At 43.1% G+C, this 15,247-nt stretch overlaps 1 protein-coding gene across 1 annotated transcript in view; it reads left to right on the top strand.

Annotated features, from left to right (window-relative positions):
- The window catches only part of CIT (citron rho-interacting serine/threonine kinase), a 169,569-nt gene that overhangs the window by 42,827 nt on the left and 111,495 nt on the right, over window positions 1-15,247 (top strand). The gene's annotated exons all lie outside the window — the stretch shown is intronic.

The raw sequence follows: 15,247 nt of genomic DNA, 5'->3' as shown, positions 1-15,247 counted from the left end.
TGTCTTTAGTAATAAGTCCTCTTTAACATTGTTGGCACAGAACTGGGTCACTTAATCAAACTCTGTGTTTATGTGGCCTTTGGATTATTACCCCTCAGTACATTAGAGGTACAGATTGATAGAGAGTGAAGGTTGTCACTTGGTTTGACAGAATTTCTTCCCAGAAGAAGAGTGGACCTAACTATTTCGTTCACAAGAATAGGAAAAAGACTCAGATTAGGCAAAGTGCCAGGGTTGCTTTGCTAACGGCCAAGCCTGCCCTAAAGCCATGAATGCCTTGCTGTGTTCGTTTGTTTCCCTCTAAAATATTTGTCTTTGCTCACAAGCATGTAAAACCTATAATGCACATGCACAGTGGATTCATTCATACATCGCTTTGTTATCAATTAGAGCAAACTAAATTCATTAAAAACAAAGACCTGATTTATTATCAACAAATGCAAAATGCTTGGTGTTTTACAAATTGGTGATTTTTTTCCAACCTTTTTATTCTTGGATGTGTTGTTGATTGAATGTGATCTAATGACCTGACCCAGTGATTAGCGTAGATTAGGGTCTGTAGGAAAGCAGTTGGCCTGGTTGAGTGTTTGATTTTTAGTGATCTCCCTCCTGATAGGGAAATGGAATCCATTTCTAGGTGTCAAAACCAGGCTTGTAGTTGGAGCTGTATTGTAATTATAACCTCTTGTAACTTCAGCTGGAATGTATGAGTTGGGTTAACAGGCAGTATTGTCCATTTTGATGGTTTCTCTGACCCCCTGCCAAAATATTTAAGTAGGCTGTATTTCCATAAATTGCTCTTGGCATTTTTTTTTCTTCCGTGAGCGACATCACTATATTTTTCAAATCTTTAGGCACCAACCCCCAGATCTCCAAGGTTCAGAGCTTTTAACCAGCAATATGTTTTTTGTTTTTTTTCTGGCTGCGCCGAGTGGCTTGTGGGATATTCGTTATATCCTGACCAGGGATTGAACCTGCACCCTCAGCAGGGAAAGCACCGAGTCCTACAGGACCACAGGACCGTCAGGGAATTCCGAAATTCCCACAGCAATATGTTTTCAGTGTGGTCTTCCTTTTTTGCTTTTGGAAAGATTTGAAACAGTTTCTTTTTGATGCTGCTCAGATACTTAAATCTTTTCTGGCCTAACCTTATCTCTGTAATCTTCTTGAATAAGAAAGTTCATTTCTTTATGCCTGCCCTTGCCGATGGTGTCTAATAATGTATCTTCACTCTAGTAAGTCAGTGAACGGTGATTAATTATACAGGTAACTTTATTCTGTATTTTGGTAAACCTTGATAATGTTTTTGGTATCATGTCAGAATTCTCAGATTTCGTTCTAGTCTTTTCCTCTCAGGCTGTTTATTGGTTTTAGGCTTGTTGGGCTTACGAGGGTAAGTACTGTTCTGTAAATTATAATACATAGTGCCCAGGGAGGATATGTGTTGGCACAGAGCGTGGCCCCTGCTGTCCATCATGAGGCCCATCTTGTGGAAGGTCGTGGTTATCACTGGGATGAGATGACTCTGGGGTGAGTCACTGCAGTCTTGGTCATCTTCACACTTGTTGCCTCCACACTTGACTCACCATGTCTCCTGTGGTCCTGCTTAATGTTTCCATATCCTGATAAATATCCACTTAGTTTTTCCTTATCTTTAACACGTGTTTCTCCCCCTCCCACACCCAGTTCATATGAGGGAATTCTCATCCAGCTGAATCCTGATTCTTTTTTTAAACTTATTTTTTAAAATAAAAATTGTATATATTTAAGGTGTACAACATAGTGATTTGATATACATACATAATGGTGGAATGATTACTACAGTGAAGCTAATTAACATAGTTTCCTCCCTCCCTCCCTCCTTTTCTCTCTCTCTTTCCCTCCTCTCTCTCTCTCTTTCCCTCCCTCCCTTTATTTTTTCTTTCTTTCTTTTATGAGAGAGCACCTGAAATCTGCTCTCTTAACAAATTTTCAGTATTCACTACAGTATTATTAAGTGTAGTCATCACACTGTACATTAGATCTCTAGGACTTGTTCATCCTACATCACTCCAACTTTGTACTCTTTGACCAGAATCTCCCCATTTCCCCCAGCTCCCCACCCCTAGTAACCATCTTTCTACTCTGTGCTTCTATGTATTCGACTTTTTTAGATTCCACATATGAGTGAGATCATGTAGTTTTTTTCTTTCCGTGCCTGTCATATTTGCACCATGACCTCCAGGTTCATCCATACTGTTGCAAATGGCAGGATTTCCTTCTTTTTTTTAAGGCTGAGTAATATTCCATCACACATATGTAAATAATCCATTCGTCCACTGATGGACACTTAGGTTGTTTCCATATCTTGGCTACTGTGAATAATGCTGTCATGAACGTGAGAGCACAGATAGCTCTTTGAAGTACTGATTTCATTTTCTTTGGGTGTATACCCAGAAGACGGGTTCCTGGATCACATGATAGTTCTATTTTTAGTTTTCTGAGCAACGTCTATACTGTATCCATAGTGGCTGCACCAATTTATATTACTACCAACGGTGCACAAGGAGTCCCTTTTCTCTACATCCTTGCCAATAGTGATTATCTCTTATCTTTTTTTTTTTTTTTTTTGCGGTACGCGGGCCTCTCACTGTTGTGGCCTCTCCCGTTGCGGAGCACAGGCTCCGGACGCGCAGGCTCAGTGGCCATGGCTCATGGGCCTAGCTGCTCTGCGGCATGTGGGATCTTCCTGGACCGGGGCACGAACCCGTGTCCCCTGCATCGGCAGGCGGACTCTCAACCACTGCGCCACCAGGGAAGCCCCTTATCTCTTATCTTTTTGACGATAGCTATCCTAACAGGTATGAAGTGATATCTCATTGTGGTTCTGATTTGCATTTCCCTGATGATGAGGGATGTTGACCACCTTTTCATATACCTGTTGGTCATTTGTATGTCTTCTTTAGAAAAATGTCTTTTCATGTCTTTTGCCTTGAATCCTGATTCTAAAACTCTAACAGAAACTCTTGGTGTTTTTTTTTTTTATAAATTTATTGTATTTATTTACTTTTGGCTGTGTTGGGTCTTCGTTGCTGCGCACGGGCTTTCTCTAGTTGTGGCGAGCGGGGGCTACTCTTCGTTGCGGTGGGCAGGCTTCTCATTGTGGTGTCTTCTCTTGTTGCGGAGCACAGGCTCTAGGCGCGTGGGCTTCAGTAGTTGTGGCATGTGGGCTCAGTAGTTGTGGCTCATGGGCTCTAGAGTGCAGGCTCAGTAGTTGTGGCACATGGGCTTAGTTGCTCCGCAGCATGTGGGATCTTCCCGGACCAGGGCTCAAACCCATGTCCCCTGCATTGGCAGGCGGCTTCTTAACCACTGCACCACGAGGGAAGTCCCTCTTGACGGTTTTTAAAATATAAGTCCTAATATAGTGGTTCAGAAGAGTCATGAAATATGTTTGCCTTAAAGAAAATTTCTTGTAATTTATTTTCTTTCTAAGATGAATTAATTGATTATTTTAATTTTTATTTCTTGGCCGCATTGTGCAGCTTGCAGGATCTTAGTTCCCTGACCAGAGGTTGAACCCAGGCCCCCGGTAGTGAAAGCGCTGAGTCCTAACCACTGGACCATCAGGGAACTCCCAATTTCTTGCAGTTTAAATAAACGTTTTACTTTGGAATAATATCAAATTTATAGAAAAGTTGCAAAGATAGTACAGAGAGTTCCCACATACGCGTCTCCCAGTTTCTCTTAATGTTAGCATCCTACATAACAATACCGCATTTGTCAAAATAGGATTAGCATTAGTACATAGCTATTAATTAAACCTCGACTTCATTCCAGTTTCCCCACACATGTCCCTTTTCTGTTCCAGGAATCAACCCAGGGTACCATATTGCAATTAGAATGTATGCAGTAGATATGACTTATCATGGCTGAGATGCTTAGTGTAGCTCAGCCAGTGGGTGGGAGCTCCATGCCCACTGAGGATTGGTAGGGCCTTTTCCTGGAGGTTCCATGGCATCCCTGACTGCACAGAGTGCTATGGTATTCATTTTCAGTGTCTCCTAGCAGATTTTACTGCTTTCCACCAACCTCTGATCCTTGTGTATTTGCAATCAACTCAGGGTTTGTGATTGAAAACATTGCTGGACTCCATGCCATTTGAGCTATTTTCTACTAGGTAACTCTAACAGAAATTATGCCTTTGTTTAGTCCTGTTTCTCACACACATTGAGTGACTCTCATCAACCAAAGCACTTGAAGTCATTAGGTTTCCCGAGTTCCTAGTTGCTGCTCAGATGCCTTGTGGTTCCAGGCTGTTGCATATTTCCACACACGAGATTGTCCCTTGATGAAAGCAACATTAGCCTTTCTGCTATTTCACCGCTAATTCTTCTTTTTCTTGTTGTAACCAATGAAAGGAAGTAGTGCTTAACACAACAGGTAATAGTCTTCTAAAACTCATTATCTCAAGAGGTGGTCCTGGCAGGATATATAAATGCAATTTAAGAAGGGTCTGGGCAAGTTCATGAGTGACAGAATTGGGAGTGGCTACTGGGAGAAACTAGGACATGCCTTGGCTTTGACCCCTGAGGTCAGATGGGGCATCTACACCTTCTTGGGTCCGGCCCCTTGGAGTTGCTGTGGGCAATACCACCTGAATCAGGAATCTGACCTAGTTCAGGAGTGTTTATTCTCCCAGCAAGTCAAGAGCTCTCTGATGAGTTACTGCCACTCTCATGGGTTACCGTGCACCTATTACCCTGATGTTTCATTCCCAGCCTCATGTGATCAGATGTAAAGTTGAGTTTTTAGCTGCTTATTACTATTATTTCAAGGCTGCTTTCCAAGTTTTAGTAGGGGGCCTCTTAAGTATACTAGCTGCCCTGAGCTGTGCAATTCCAGCGATGTTTCAGATGTTGGGCAGGAGTCTGATTGTACCCCCCGCCTGATTTTCTGGGCTTCTGGAAAGTTGAAGCCAATCAGACCCCCTCTTTCGTGCCTTTGGGGTTATGCCTACCTTTCCTGGCATCATGCACCTGTTCGTGTCAATGGGAGAGTTTTACTGTCAGGTGTGCCCTTCTACTCACATCTTTTTAAATGTCTTCCCCCAAAGGCATAGTGACGTCAACGGAACCAGCACGCTTGCACCTTTCATCCAAACCAGCTAAGCCTTGACAGTGAGAAACGATTAATGAGAGTGTTGATTGTAGATTGTTTCCTAGAGCATCTATGGCTAATGCTCTAGAGAACTTGTTTTGTCTGTTGCTTATGACTCGGCCTTCTTCTCTTGAATCATCTTCCTTTCACGCTTCTCAGAAAGGCACAGTTCTTGCAAAATCACTCTTGAGTTTCCAGGTCCTTAGCGTTTGTTACAGAGAGTACGTTTCATTTCCATCCGGTAGTGACTCAGTGGTGGTCGTGTGCTGATCTGCCTTGAGATTTTCCCCTGCTGAAGAGGTTCCTTTGTCGTTGATCATTATTCACTACCTGGCCCCCAATGGCTGTAGTGAAACCACAGATGCACAACCCTGTGATCGCTCTATAAACCTGAGGGATGATGGCCTTTGGTTTAAAGGAAAGGGATTCTATGGCTTCCTAGCCTCGGGTGAAATTCTCACTTATTGTTGCGTGTAGAAATCAGCACCGTGAGACTCACTGGGTGTTTTATTTCAGTCCTTCAGTCTGATAGGAAACACTGGTTAAGTAGCAACTGTTCGGTGACAACCACCAGGTATTCAAGTATATTATGCTATGTTACTTCAAAACAATTCAGAGGTAAGAATTATTGTACCCATTCTACAGATATGTACACTGCGGTAACTTGTCCCAGGTCATACATCAAGTGAGAGAGAGGGTCTAGATTTGGGTTGAGGTCTGGGTGGTTCTAGATAGAGCCCATGCTCTTAGAGCAATACCATGCATGCCTTAGCGTAAATAATTGTTATTAATCATGTTTGTGTTGATGACAAATAATAAACCGCTCTTTAGTCTCTGTGTCTGTTCAAGCACATTTGGAATTTGTAGCAAATTTGAATCTACAAGATTCTTCATGATATCTGAGTGCTACATGCTAAGTGCTATGTGCTGCTGTGTTAGGTGCTGTAGCTCTATTGATGAATAAATTTGGATACACTCCTGCTTTCAGGGAACTTACAGTCTAAGTTATAGGTCCCTTGCTTAAATAGAGCTGTAGTCCTGTTTAAATTGCCATACCACATAATGGTAGGAAGTTTGGGAATTCCCTGGTGGTCCAGTGGTTAGGACTCTGCACTTTCACTGCCGTGGGCCCAGGTTCAATCACTGGTTGGGGAACTAAGATCTTGCAAGCTGTGTGGTGTGGCCAAAAAACCAAAAAAGTAGAAAGTTGAATGCTTAGTAGGTCACCCACTGGCTTACTGAACCACATATGCTTGATCTTAAACAAAATGTAGACTGTGACCCAGTGACCCCTTCCCCATATACAGCATCCCCTTCTTTCTGCTAATCTGTTACCCTCCCCATGCCTCAGATCTAGCCTGGGAAAGGACCACGTTGGATCGATGACTCACTTCTAAAATTTTTTTTTTTTATAAAGCTGTTTTCTTTCTTTCTTTCTTTCTATTTTATTTATTTATTTTTGGCTGCATTGGGTCTTCGTTGCTGCGCGGGGGCTTTCTCTAGTTGCTGCGAGTGGGGACTACTCTTTGTTGTGGTGCACGTGCTTCTCATTGCGGTGGCTTCTCGTGGAGCACAGGCTCTAGGCGCGTGGGCTTCAGTAGTTGTGGCATGCAGGCTCAGTAGTTGTTGCGCATGGGCTCTAGAGCGCAGGCTCAGTAGATGTGGTGCACGGGCTTTGTTGCTCTGTGGCATGTGGGATCTTCCCGGACCAGGGCTCGAACTCGTGTCCCCTGCATTGGCCGGTGGACACTTAACCACTGCGCCACAGGGAAGTCCTCACTTCTAAAATTGTGATTTATAGTCTCAAGGTGAATTGAGAGGACTTGATTCATGTTTTCTGTTTATTCTAGGTTATGTAGTTTCTCAACCTCGACACTGTTGACATTGAGGACCAGGAAATCATTTGTTCAGGGACTGTTCTGTGAATTGTAGGATGTTTAGCAGCACCCACAGATGCCAGTAGCACTCTGCCCCCTGTGGCAACCCAAAATGTCTCCAGACATTTGCCCAGTGTCCCTTGGGGGGTACAGCCGCTCCTAGTTGAGAACCATTGTTTTAGAAGAATTGATCAGATAGTTACCAGGAGAGAGAATATCACAGTATTCAGACTCACTCAAGACTGCCATTGCTAACCAGCAGTGGAACTGTAGTCTGGGGTCAGGGGGACCCTGCTTCACTGAGTGTGGTCCATGGACCAGTGGCATCAGCATCACCGATATCACCTGGGAGCTTGTTAGAGATGCAGAGACTCAGGCTCCCCTCCACCCCAGACCTGCTGAGTCAGAAGCTGCACTTCAGTAAGATCCCTAGGAGTAAAATTTCTGTGTGTAGCATTTGTGAAGCCCTGCAAAAGGAGAAAACGAGATCTGTCAGCCTTAGAGTTTCTTGCGCATCTTGGCTGGGTTCTCCTTATTTTTTCCTCTGGGCTCAGGGTAAGGGGAGACCGCTTTTTGGCTAAGGACTTCCCCGGGTGGATGGAACTGCTTGGAAATGCTGGATTTTAGGCTCTGCTTTTGATGAATTTATAGCTTTTCTTTCAGACGGACTGTACATCCTTCATATCTTTCGAGATGGTGGTTTAACTTAATCTCCTCCTGCTGATAGCAAATAGTTGGTTGTATAAAAGGCATTTGTATGCCTTCTACCCCCTGCCCCCACCATTACTCTTGTCCCATATTTACTTTTTTTCTTTTTAATTGAAGTATATTTTGGTTTGCAATGTTGTGTTGGTTTCAGGTGTACAGCATAGTGATTCAGTATTTTTGCGGATTATGTTCTATCATAGGTTATTACAAGGTAATCGGTATAACCATATTTACTTTCAATTAATGATGGATTACATTTCCTTCATTATCACTTTTTAGGTGTGTATTATATTGCCGTGCCCTTTACTGAGTACCTACTATGTGCCTAGGGGCCCTGCAAAGCACACTATGCATATTATTGTCCTATTTACTCCTCCTAAAACTTCTATGAGGCAGACACTATATTTGGGCCCACAGTACAGATGAGGATACTGAGGCCTAAAGAGATGAAGCCACTGGCAAAGGGCCAGTAGTTGAACCAGTAGTTGGCAGTGGTAGGAGTCTAACTCAGGTCTCCCTGACTCCAAATTCACTTTGCTTTTTTTTGGGCCGTGCCGTGCAGCTAGTGGGATCTTAGTTCCCTGACCAGGGATTGAACCCAGGCCCTTGGCAGTGAGAACGTCCTAACAACTGGACCGCTAGGGAATTCCCAAGTTTACTTTTTAAAAATTTATTTGAAAAAGCAGTACAGTCCATGATAAAAAAAAAAAAAATTCAAGCAACACAGAAGGTTAAATAGTGAAAAATTGTCTCCTTCCCACCGCATGCCCAGTGCCTCTCCCTAAAGTGAACCATTATTGTCAATTTCTTGTGTAACTTTCCAAGACATTCTGTGTGCTAATATAAACACCAGTATAGTCTGTACTCAACTGCATTGTTATACTGCCTCCTAAGAATTCCGGAGTTTTTATTGTCAGGCTGTTTTCCTGCATCATTGAAATAAATGAAGGAGAAGTCTTTGTACAATCCCACCATGTTTATGCTTTGAATTGGCCATCCTGACATTGAGTTCTGATGGGTGGTTCTCTCTTCTCAAATGAAAACCCCTTATGGTTTTGACATGCATATTTCATTTATTTCTTTTGGTGTTCTGCTTTTAGAATAGCATTATCTCAGTGACTTGTACATTGTGTGTGTGTGTGTGTGTGTGTGTGTTTTGGTTTCGAGCCTTTTAAAGGTCTGCTTGTTTTGGGGTTTCTAGCAGTTGCGCACCTGCCATGTTTTGATTTCTAAGCTAGTTGGATTCTGGCCATGTTTTGATTTCCATGCTAGTTGGAGGAGGACAACAGATGTACTTCTCTGTTAACCTGGGTTGGCCTTTAAATGTATCTCTCTGTGCGACACCCACCCAGTCACTTCAGGGGCTGGAGGAAATGAGGAAGGGGAACTGGGGGGTGTTTGGGGGATCAGCATGAGGGAGAGGAGGGTAGAAGGGTAAGGGGATGGTATAGTGATGGCAGAAACTCAGTTTACTGGACCAGGAGCATGTGGGCACCACCTGCTAAAACATAAAAAAGGAATAATGGGGACGTGGTCAGTAGCTCTTACAGGCTAAGAGATATACAGGGGAATATTTGTATGTCTCTTGGGGATTGTTCTGCTTTTTAATTTTTTTTTATTTTTATATTTTATAGAGTAAGTTATTGATAAGAGAAAATAGGCTAAAAAGAGCTAAAAGCAGGGAATTTCCTGGTGGTCCAGTGGTTAGGACTTGGCACTTTCATTGCTGGGGCTCCGGGTTCAATCCCTGGTCAGGGAACTAAGATCCTGCAAGCCACACATTGGGGCCAAAAAAAAAAAAGCTAAATGCATATGGATTAGGATTCTAGGATCTCCCCCTCTAGTTTGAATTTAGAAGCTACTTCCAGAGAGGTTAAAAATATGTAATATTCCCCTTTATTCCAAGATAACTTGAGATGGCTTACTTTAGAGATAATTGCAATACTAAAATGAGAAAAATAAATAAATGGAGAAATCTGGGTGAAGGGAGTGTCAGGGTAAGGAAATAGAGTCAGGGTTAAAGGTAAAAACAAATTCCTGTTACATTGGTAGACGGGGACGGATTTGGGATCCTCAGCCTCCTAGTGGCCAAAGCAAAAAGGAGAATACAAACAGTTGTAAGAGCTTCAGTCCCATGAGAAAAAAATCCAGAATGGTGTGCTCAGAAAAGACTCAATTTTCTGGTACTGAGCCCTGAGGAATTTCAACATGGGGTTCCCCAAAATGAGACCCCTTGTGACGTGGTTGAGCGCACCCCTCTAATACGTGCCCTGGGGATTTCCCTATGACCGCGTCTTATGGCGCCTCTTAGTGTAAGCCAGTGCTGCAGTGCGAAATCCCACTTCAGAAAATCATTTCTAAATGTTGCAAATTCATGCCTTTCCTGGGAGAAGATGGGAAATGGGGAATAGGTTTGTTAGAGAGCCCGTAAATTGGAGTCCTCAACCCTTCAATTCTCACTTGCTTGGAAGGTTTTCCAGGAAACATGGAAATGATTTGGCTAAAGATTCAACATTATATTAAACATCTGGGACTCTGTTCGACAGCCAGCTTTCCAGTCAATTCTGTGAAGTGCGGCGATTGCATTTACGCTCATTTTCCAAGGGCAGAGTTTGGACAGAACTAAAGAGGGAGGCTGGCAGGAGTCAGGAGAGATCAGAGCTGGACGACGACCAGTGGGAGGTCCAGGTGGCTCATGACCACTGAGGGTTTTGGAACAAATTTCAGTGTCTTCACTTTAGAAAAGAGTGCCCGACTCTGTTGGTCCCTGGGGATGGGACCACAGCATCAGCAGTTTGGGGACCAAGACCCACTGTTCCTAGCCTTCAAAATTCTGACTAACAAAGGACACACACAAAGAACCGATAGCCACACAGGGACCAAAATAGCCACTTTACTCTTGGCAAGGGGGGTGCTCAAAAGCCTTTGATGAGGGTCTCCGGTAAATTTACGCCCTACCAGAGGAGCATGGTGGGCCTTCTCTCAGGGACAGGGAGGCCTTGCCCCAGTGCGCCTGGTGGGTAAGGAGGACAAGAGCCGTCCGTTGGCCGAGTGCCCGCCGGGCCTGGGTGTAGGCAGTAACCTAGGAAGCGTTGAGCCCGCTTCTTGCTTTTGAGGCACGGTAACCCTGTCTCCGGTACAACAGCCCGATAAATGCCCAGCTCTGCTGAGTCAGATGAGTTCCTCCTTCCCTAGGTGAGGAGTGAGTCAAGGGGTGAGACTAGATGTGTTCATTCATGGGGTGAAGGAGCCTGAGTGGCAGCTCCTTAGACCAGGAAACGATTGGAGACAAAATATTCTCCCGTCCCAATGGTTGGAAGCAGCTTTATTGAGAAATAATAGGTCGACAATAAGCACATGTATTTCAGGTGCACAGTTTAAGTTTTGACATATGTATATACCTGTGAAAAAATCACCACACTCAGGATAATGAACAACCATCACCGCCTAAAGTTTCTTTGTGCCCCTTTGTGACCCTTCCCTACCACCCTCCCCCCACTGTCACCTCAGGCAATGACTGTGCCTTCTCTCACTGTACTTTATTTTTTTTAATTTTTAAATTTTTTTGGCTGCATTGCATGGCTTGCGGGACCTTAGTTCCCCAACCAGGGATCGAACCTGGTCCCTCATTTGGGGAAAGCATGGAGTGAAAGCACAGAGTCCTAACCACTGGACCACCAGGGAATTCCCTTTCCCTGTAGTTTAGTTTGTATTTTCTAAACGTTATATAAGTTGAGTCATAGAATATGTTCTTATTTAGCCTGGTTTCTTTCGTTCAGCATCATTGTTCTGAGATTCATCCATGTTATAGCATGTGTCATAGTTCATTGTATGGATATACCACATTTTGTTTATCCATTCATCTGCTGATAGACATTTGAGTTGTTTCTTTGAAATGTAGCTTCTATGAGCAAGTCTGTGGACATGTGCATTCATGTCTCTTGGGTAAGTCTCTAGGATTAGAATGGCCAGATCATATGGTAGGTGTATGCTTCACTTTTTAAGAAACTGCCAAACTTTCCTAAGTGGTTGTGTCATTTTACATTCCCGCCGACAGTGTGGGAGAAATCCAGTTTCTCCACATCTTGCCAACCCTCCAGCAGGTGGATTTAAAGGCACTCATAACTTGGAGTATAGTTAGCTGTGGACATAGGCTTACATTTTTACATTTTTTTAAATTAAAAAATTCTGTATATATACATATATATATATATAAAATTTTTTTCCCCACGCCATTGACTTGACAAAGAAGCCAGGTCGTAGTCTTCTAGAATATCCCCACATTTGTCTCTTTGCTTCTTCCTTAGGGGCTGATGGTGGTGGGTGGTGTTTTTCCCGTCCCTGTAAACTGGAAAGTAGCCCCCAAAGCTAAAATAGAATCTGAGTTGACTTTTATGAGAAGAGTGTCTAGTAGAGGGGCTTCTCCTGGCCGAAGATGGGACAACATAAGCATCATAAAGACTGCAGTGGCTTGAAACCCATGACATATATGAAAATTCACTCGTTCATAGTGGCAACTGAAAAAAGAAGTCTCATTGGTCGCTTCTGGCGGTTGCTAAGGCCCCACCCACCTCAGTACTCTGAATGTTGCTAAGTATAGGGAAAGGACCAAGCATTTATCCCACCTTCATATTTGAACTATATTCCAGGGTAACCAAGTTGTTAATGTGCTAATAGACGTAGAAAGAATGACGAAATTAGAAAACCACCATTTTTCAGCCCTCAATAAAATAATGATTCTAGGCAGTGATCATCCATGGTTGCTGAGATATGTAGTGAAAGATGGGAGGGAGCCTCATGGGGGAGCGACCAGGCTGATCTCACTGGACCCCATGGATCATTCTTAACATCACACAAAGAAAGACAAGCAGACATGTGTGCCCTCTAATGTCATGGACTACTAAGTAGGCAACACATCCTGGGGAGTACTCTCGTCAAGAGAAGTTGAATATGAGTGTACAGATGGCCCTGGCTTCAACTGCCAGTTTCCAGGAAACATGGGGGACAGAGAAACGTGTTAAATGATGTCACAAGGATACAATCAACCAAGTCCAGAATGTGGGAAATTCTACAGGGACATTGTGATCCAGTTTCTTAAACCAATAAATACTATTAAAAAAAAAGTCAGTGATTATAGATTGAGACATACCAACTAAATCAGTGTATGAACCTTGGTTGGATTCTGAGTCAGACAAATCAAGTGTAAAGAGATATTATGGGGACAACTGGAGAAAATTGAACAAAAACATGGTGTTAGATAATGTTAAGGAGTTACTGTTAATTTTTTGGGTGTGATGAAGGCATTATGGTCATGGTTTTTAAAAAGTCCTTATCTGTTAGAGCAGTGGTTCTTAACTGGAGGCAATTTGGCAGTGTCTGGAGGCATTTTTGGTTGCCATGACTTGCGGTGGCATTGGCATATCTAGTGGGTAGAGGTCAGGGACGCTGCTAAACACCCTACCATACACATGGCAGCCCTCTACAACAAAGCATTCTGTAATCTGGATGTCGGTGGTGCCACAGTTGAGAAACCCTAAGTTAGGGATATCTGCTGCAGTAACTGTGGGTGAAATTATGACGTCTGGGGTTTGCTTTTTTGGTGGGGGGGGTTTTACATTTTTATTCATCTGAATATATATTCTAATAATTCTTTCAGCTTAGTCTGTGGTTGATAAATCTCTTGAATCTCTGAATGTTAAAAAGATATTTATTTTACCCTGTCACTTGAATGCTCATTTAGCCATTGGCACTTAGGTTCAAAATGATCGATGGTAGAGAACAGGTAGGAACATTTTTTCTGTTTTCTTCATAGATACATTTCAAGCACCTGGAACCATGACTGAAAACTCATAGTTGCTCCATTATAATTTTTTGATGAATGAGTGACTGTTTCATCATTGCTTTTTATGAGCATTGTGTATGAGTTAGCTATGGATATCTTTATTCTTTTACCTTGTGCTCCATCTAGCATGTGCAAATACATGTATTTGCTTTTTTTTTTTTTTAAATAAGTTTATTTATTTATTTATTTTTGGCCACGTTGGGTCTTCATTCTTGTGCATGGGCTTTCTCTAGTTGTGGCGAGCAGGGGCTACTCTTCCTTGCAGTGCGCGGGCTTCTCATTGTGGTGGCTTCTCTTGTTCCGGAGCACGGGCTCTAGGCACCTGGGCTTCAGTAGTTGTGGCATGCGGGCTCTAGAGCGCAGGCTCAGTAGTTGTGGCACGCGGGCTCTAGAGCGTAGGCTCAGTAGTTGTGGCGCACGGGCTTAGTTGCTCCGCAGCATGTGGGATCTTCCCCAACCAGGGCTCGAACCCGTGTCACTTGCATTGGCAGGCAGATTCTTAACCACTGCGCCACCAGGGAAGCCCTGTTTGCTTGTTTTTTTGTTTTTCTTTTAGGAACTGTTTAGAGCTGTATACCTAGGTCTTTGTATTCTTTCCATTCAGCACTTGGATGGTACTTTTCATATGAAACATACCTTTCTTCCCCTCTGGAAAATAATTTTTTGTTGTTTCTTTGATAACTTGCTATTTTGGGGTTTGCTTTTAATAATCGGCACACGTGCAAATAAAATAGGGGTGGGGATGAGATGAAATGAGAATGTTACAAGCTGTTGAGGCATGCAGGAGTTCATTTTACTCCCGTACCACTTTGGTGCATGCGAAAATTTTCGTAATAAAAACTTAAATTTAAAAAATGTTGGAGGAAAAAAACAACCCCCCCCACCCCCGCAAATGTTGGAGGAAAGGATACCACAGAGGTCTTGAAGGTAGAAAAGAATGAATCTAATCTGATGTGTCCTTAAGTGTAGGTAATTCAAGGGGGAAGGTGCTGGAAGGGAAAGTTGTTGGGGTCTAGAGCGAGTAGGTCCCAGGAAACGGAAGCCCATGAACTATTGTTCAAGTGTGCTCTGGGGGCCTCCACCTGCGCCCCGCACTGGATGTATCCACACCCAGCTTTGCAGAGAAATACGGTCATGACTAGTTGCAGTTTGAAAAGATTCTCTTTGAGTGTTTCCATCCTATGTAGGTGTTTCCCAGGTCGCTGTTTACCTAGACCAAAAGGGAGGGGGAAAAACAAAGTGACACTATGACGTTAGAAGGCTGGTGGAAATGTTATCCAGAATTGAGAGGAAGCATCCCTAAAAGTATAATTCTGTGGGAAAACATAAGTAGTTTACCAAAAACTCTACATTAAGCAGCCTGTAGAAACATGGCTTTTGAGAATGGCGAGATTCAGACAGCACACAACTCCATCGAGATCTTGTATCTGCCCCCAGAGAGGAAACCTGCTTAGTTGTTGGCAGCCAAGCCCTGGCATCCTTGAGATTGATGGATGGAAGCATCCTTTAGTAATGCTAAAACTTCCTTATTCCTTTGGAGACACCATTGTAAAAATTGATCACCAGCCAAATCAACATTACCTTAAAGTCTTTTTATGGCTCTTTTGGGAAGCAAAGATGTGGGATAATTTTTTGTTTACTCAAGTCTATTGGAGACTGGATCCGATTTGTCTTCTTTTTG

This window comes from Monodon monoceros, unplaced genomic scaffold, assembly GCF_005190385.1.
Source record: "Monodon monoceros isolate NGI ecotype Baffin Bay Population unplaced genomic scaffold, NGI_Narwhal_1 Super_Scaffold_1, whole genome shotgun sequence".
Classification (NCBI taxonomy): Eukaryota; Metazoa; Chordata; class Mammalia; order Artiodactyla; family Monodontidae; genus Monodon; species Monodon monoceros.
This window is presented reverse-complemented; position numbering and strand designations above follow the sequence as displayed.